This window comes from Pongo abelii, chromosome Y (assembly GCF_028885655.2).
Source record: "Pongo abelii isolate AG06213 chromosome Y, NHGRI_mPonAbe1-v2.0_pri, whole genome shotgun sequence".
NCBI classification, from domain to species: Eukaryota; Metazoa; Chordata; class Mammalia; order Primates; family Hominidae; genus Pongo; species Pongo abelii.
Window position 1 is genome coordinate 61,839,246 of NC_072009.2, and position 7,056 is coordinate 61,846,301.

Consider the following 7,056-nt stretch of genomic DNA (forward strand, 5'->3'; position numbering starts at 1 on the left):
GAGTGTGGAATGGAATGGAAAGGCATGCAAAACTGAATGAAAAGGAATGTGGAATGGAATCAAATGGAATGGAATGTGTAATGGAATCTGTAAGGGAATGAGGAATGAAATGGAATGGAATGTGGAATGAAATGGAATGGAATGTGGAACGGAATGGAATGGAACGTGGAATGGAAATTGGAATGGATTGGAAAGGAATGTGGAATGGAATGGAATGGAATGATGAATGGAATGTTGAATCTAATGCAATGGAATTTGGAATGGAATGTGGAATGGAATGTGGAACGGAGTTGAATGGAATGTGGAGTGGATTGGAATTGAATGTGGAATGAGATGGAAGAGAATGTAGAACGGAATGGAATGGAATGTGGAATGGAATGGAAAGGAATGTGGAATGGAATGGAATGGAATGAAATGTGGAATGCAATGGAATGAAATGGAAAGGAATGTGGAAAGTAACGGATTTGAATGTGGAAAGGAAAGTGGATTTCAATGGAATGGAATGGAATGTGGCAAGGAATGGAATGGAATTTGGAATGGAATGTGGAATGTAGTGGAATCTAATGTGGAATGGAGAGTGGAATGGAATGGAATGTGGAATGTAGTGGAATCTAATGTGGAATGGAGAGTGGAATGGAATGGAAAGGAATGTGGAATTGAATGGAAATGAATCTGGAATGGAATTCAGTTGAATGGAATTTGGACTGGAACGGAATGGAATGGAATGTGGAATGGAATGGAATGGAATGTGGAATGGAATGGAATGGAATGTTTACTCAAAAGTGTAATGGAATATGGAAATGAATAGATTGGAATGTGGAATGGAATGGAATGGAATGGAATGTGGAATGGAAAGGAATGGAATGGAATGGAATGTTGAATGGAATGGAATTGAATGTGGAATGGAATGGAGTGGAATCTGGAATGGAATGTTGAATGGAATGGAATTGAATGTGGAATGGAATGGAGTGGAATCTGGACTGGAATGGAATGGAATAGAATGGAATGTGGAATGGAATGTGGAAAGGAATGGAATGGAATGGAATGTGGAATGGAATGGAATGGAATGTGGAATGCAATGCTATATGGAATGGAATGGAATGAATGGAATTGAATGGAATCAAATGGAATGGAAGAGAATGGAATGGAATTGAATATAAATGAATGGAATGTGGCATGGAATGCGGAATGGAATCCTCAATGGACTGTGGAATGGAATGCAATGTGGAATGGAATGTGGAATGTAATGGAATGCAATGTGCAATGGAATGTGGAATGTAATGGAATGGAATGTGTAATGGAATGGAATGGAATGTGAAATGGAGCGTGAAATGGAATGGAATGGAATGGAATGTGGAAGGGGATGTCGAATGGAAGGTGGAATGGAATTGAATGGAATTTATTGGAATGTGGAATGGAATGTGGAATGGAATGCGGAATGTAATGGAATAGAACGTGGAGTGGAATGTGGAATGGATTCAAAAGGACTGTGGAATTGAATGGAATGGAACGTGGAATGGAGTGTGGAATGCATTGGAAAGGAATGTGGAATGCATTGGAATGGAATGTGGAATGGAATACAATGGATTTTATAATGGAATGGAATGCAAAGGAATGTGGAATGGTAAGGAATGGACTGGAATGGACTGTGTAATGGAAAGGAATGGAATGGAGTAGAATGTGGAATGGTATGGAATTGATTGGAATGCAATGTGTAATGGAAAGGAATGGAATGGAATGGAATGTGGAATGGAATGCAAAGGAATGTGGAATGGAATGTGGAATGGAAAGGAATGGAATGGAATGGATTGTGGAATGGAATGGAATGGAATGGATTGAAATTGAATATGGAATGGAATGGAATGTGGATTGGAATGGATTGTGTAATAGAATGGAATGGAATGTTGAATGGTATGTGGAATGGAATGGAATTCAATGTGGAATTCAATGTGGAATGGATTGGAATGGAATGGAATGGAATCGATTGTAGATTGGATTGGAATGAAATGTGGTATGGAATGGAATGGAATGTGAAATGGAATGTGGAAAGAATGGAATGGAAGATGGAATGGAATGTGGAATGGAATGTGGAATGGAATGGAATAGAATGGAATGGAATGGAATGTGGAATGGAATTGAATTTAATTTTGAATGGAATGGAATGGAATTTGGAATGGAATGCAATGGAATGTGGAAAGGAATGGAATGGAATGTGGAATGGAATGGAATGGAATGAAACGTGGAATGGTATGTAATAGAAAGTAGATGCAAAGTAATAGATTGTGGAATGCAATGGAATGGAATGAAATGTTGAATGCAAAGGAATGGAATGGAATGGAATGGGTAATGGAATGGAATTGAATGTGGAATGGAATTTCGAATGGAATGGAATGGAATGGAATGTGGACAGAATGCAATGGAATGCGGAATTGAATGTGGAATATAGTGGAATGGAATGTGGTATGGAGTGTGGAATGGAATGGAAGGAATGTGGAATGGAATGGAATGGAATATGGAAGGGAACTGAATGCAATTGAATGTGGACTGAAATGTAACGGAATGGAATGGAATGGAATGGAATGTGCCTTGGAATGTGAAATGGATTGTGCAATGGCATCTGGAAAGGAATGAGGAATAGAATGGAATGGAATGGAATGGAAAGGAATGTGGAATGGAGTGTGGAATGCAATGCAATGCGGACTGGAATTGAATGGAATGGAATGGAATACGGAATGGAATGCAATGGAATTTGGACCGGAATGGAATGGAATGGAATGGAATGTGGAAAGAAATGGAATGGAATGTGGAATGGAATGTGAAATGGAATAGAATGGAAGGTGGAATGGAAGGGAATGGAATGTAATGGAATGTGGAATTGAATGGAATGGAACATGGAATGGAAATTGGAGTGCAATGGAAAGGAATGTGGAATAGAATGGAATGCAATGTGGAATGCATTGGAATGTAATGGAATGTGGACTGCAATGCAATGAAATCGAATGCAATGTGGAATTGAATGGAATGTGGAATGGAATGGAATGGAATGTGGAATCGAAGGGAATAGAATTTAATACAATGTGGAATGGAATGGAAAAGAATATGGAATGGAACATGGAATGAAATGGAAAGGAAAGTGGGATGAAATGTGCAATGGAACGTGGAAATGAATGGAATGGAATATGGAATGGAAAGGAATGTGAAATGGAATGGAATGGAGTGTGGAATGTAATGGAAAGAAATGAAGAAATGTGGAATGGAATGGAATGGAATGTCGAATGAAATGTGGAACAGAATTCAATGGAATAGAGAATGGAACATGGAATGGAAAGGAATGTGGATTGCGATGGATTGGAATTGAATGGAATCTGGAATGAAATAGAATGGAATGTGGAATGGAATGGAATGGAATGGAATGTGGAATGGAATGGAATGGAATGTAGAATGGAATGAAATGGAATTTGGAAAGGTATAAGAAAAGGATCGTGGAATGGAATGGAATGGAGGATGGAATGGAACGGAACGGATGATGGAATGGAATGGAATGGAAAGTGGCATGGAATGGAACGTGGAATGGAATGGAATGGAAAGTGGCATGGAATGGAACGTGGAATGGAATGGAATGGAAAGTGGAATGAAATGGAATTGAATGAAATGTGGAAGGGAATGGAATGGAATGTGGAATGGAATGGAATGGAATGCGAATGGAATGGAATGTGGAATGGAATGGAGTGAAATGTGGAATGCAATGGAATGAATATGGAATGCAATGGAATGGAATGGAATGTGGACTGGAATATGGAATATAATGGAATGTGGAACGGAATCTAATGGAAAGGATTGGAATTTAGTATTGAATGGAATGTGGAATGGAATGGAATTCAATGTGGAATGTAAAGTTGAATATAATGGAATGTGGAATGGAGTGGAATGCAAAGTGGAATGGAATGGAATTGAATGTGGAATGGAATGAGGAATGGAATGGAATGGAATGTGGAATGGAATGGAATGGAATTGAATGTGAAATGGAATGGAATGGCATGTGAAATGGAAACAGAGTGAAATGTGAAATTCAAATAGAATGGGATATGGAATGGAATGGAATGGAATGTGGAATGGAATGGAATGGAATGTTGAATGGAATATGATATGAAATGGAGTGGAATGTGGAATGGAATATGAAATGGAATGGAATGGAATGTGGAATGGAATGGAATGGAATGTCGAAAGGAATGGAGTGGAATGGAATGTGGAATGCAATGAAATGGAATTGAATGGAATGGAATGTGGGACGGAATGGAATGCAATGTGGAATTTAATGTGGAATGGAATGGAATGGAATGTGGAATTGAAAGTGGATTGGAATGGAATGGAATGTGGAACGGAATGTGGAATGAAAACGGGTATGGAATGGAATGGAACAGAATGGAATGAGGAATGGAATGTGGAATGTAAGATGGAATGGAACGGAATGGAATGGAATGGAATGTGGATTGGAATGGAAAGGAATAGAATGTGAAATGGAATTTGGAATGGAACGTGGAACGGAATTGAATGGAATGGAATGTGGAATGGAATGGAAATCAATCTGGAAAGGAATGGAATGGAATTGAATGGAATGTGAAATGGAATGGAGTGGAATGGAACGGAAAACAGAATGGAATGCAGTGGAATGTGTAATAGAATGGAATGGAATGGAATGGAATGTGAAATGGAATGGAATGGAAAGTGGAATGGAACGGAATGCAATGTGGAATGGAATGTGGAAAGGAATGGAAAGGAATGCGGAATGCAATGGAATAGAATGTGGAATGGAATGGAATGGAATGTGGAATGGAATCTAAAGGAATGTGGAATGGAATGGAATTGAATTTCCAATGGAATGCAATGGAAAGGAAAGGAAGGTGGAATGCAATGGAATGGAATTTGGAATGTAATTGAATAGAATATGGAATGGAATGTAACGTGGAATAGAATGGAAAGGAATGTGGCAACGAATAGAATGTAATGTGAAATGGAATTTCAAAAGGAATGGAATGGATCGTGGAATGGAATATTGAATGGAATTGAATGTGGATTTGAATGGAATGTGGAATAGAATGTAGAATGCAATGGAATGGGGTATGGAATGGAATGGAACATGGAATGGAATGGAATGGAACGTGGAATGGAAAGTGGAAAGGAACGTGTAATGGAATGTGGAATGGAATGTGGAAAGGAAACTGGAATGGAATGAGGAATGGAATGTGGAATGGAACGTGGAATGGAATGTATAATGGAATGCTGAATGGAATGGAATGGAATGTGGAATGGAATGCAACATGAAATGGAAAGGAACGTGGAATGGAAAGGAAAGGAAAGTGGAATCGAATGCAATGGAATGTGGAATGCAATAGTATGGAAAGTGGAATGGAGTGGAATGCAACGTGGAATAGAATGTGGAATGGAATGGAGCGAACTAGAATGCAAATTGGAATGGAATGAATCGTGAAATGGAAAGGAAATGAATGTGGAATGGAATGTGAAATGGAATGGAATGTGAAATGGAAATAGAATGGAATGGGAAATGGAAATAAAATTGACTGTGGAAGAGAATGGAATGGAATGTGGAACGGAATGGAATGGAATGGAATGGGACATGGAATGGAATTGAATGGAATGTGGAAAGGAATGTGTAATGGAATGGAATGGAATGTTGAATGGAATGGAATGGAATGTTGAATGCAATGGACTGGAATGGAATGTGGAATGGAATCAAATGGAATCGAATGAAATGGAATGTGGAATGGAATGAAATTGTGTTAGGAATAGAATGGAATGCAATGTGGAATGGAAAGTGGAGTGAAACGGAATGGAATGTGGAATGGAATGTGGAATGGATAGTGGAATGCAATAGAATGGAAAGGAACGGAAGGTCGAATGGCATGTGGAATGGAACGTGTAATGGAATAGAATGTAACAGACTGGAATCTGGAATGGAATGCGGTATGGAAAGTGGATTGGAATGGATTGGAATGGAAAGGAATGTGGAATGGATTGTGCAATGAAACTTAGAATGGAATGGAAAGGAATGTAGAATGTAATGTGGAATAGAATGGAATGGAATGCAAAGAATGTAATGTGGAATGGAATGGTAAGGATTGTGGTATGGAATGGAATGTGGAATGGAAGGGAAATGAATGGAATCGAATGGAATGGAATGCAGAATGGAATGTGGAATGGAATGGAATGGAATGGAATGGAATGTGGAATGAAATGTGGAATGAAATCTGGAATGGAATGTGGAATGGTATGAAATGGAATTGAATGTGGAATGGAATGTGGATTGGAATGTGGAATGGAATGGAACGTGGAATGGAACGTGGAATGGAATGTATAATGGAACGTGGAAACGAATGGAATGCAATGGAATGGAAAGTGGAATGGAAAGAAATGCAATGGAATTTAATGTAGAATGGAATGGAATGGAATGGAATGTAGATTGTAATGTGGAATGGATTGGAATGGAATATGGAATGGAATGTGGAATGGAACGGAATGTGAATTGCAATGCAATGTAAACGAATGGAAAGTAATGGAATGTGGAATGGAATGGAATATGGAATGGAATGGAATATGAAATGGAATGGAATGGAATGGAATTGAATGTGGATTGGAATGGAATGTGGAATGGGATGGAATGGAATGTGGAATGGAGTGGAATGGAATGGAATGGAAAGGAATATGGAATGCAATGGAATGGAATAGAACGGAAAGTGGAATGGAAAGGAATGGAATGTGGAGTGGAAAGGAATGGAATGGAATATGGAATGCAATGGAATGGAATGGAATGGAAAGTTGAATGGAGAGGAAGGGAATGTGGAAAGTAATGGAATGTTGAATGGAATGGAATGTGGAATGGAATGGAATGTGGAATGGAATGGAATGGAATGTGGAATGGAACGGAATGGTATGTGGAATGGAACGGAATGGAATGGAATGGAATGTGGAATGGAATCGAATGGGATATGGAATGCAAGGGAATGGAAAGCAATGGAATGAGCAATGGGATGGAATGGA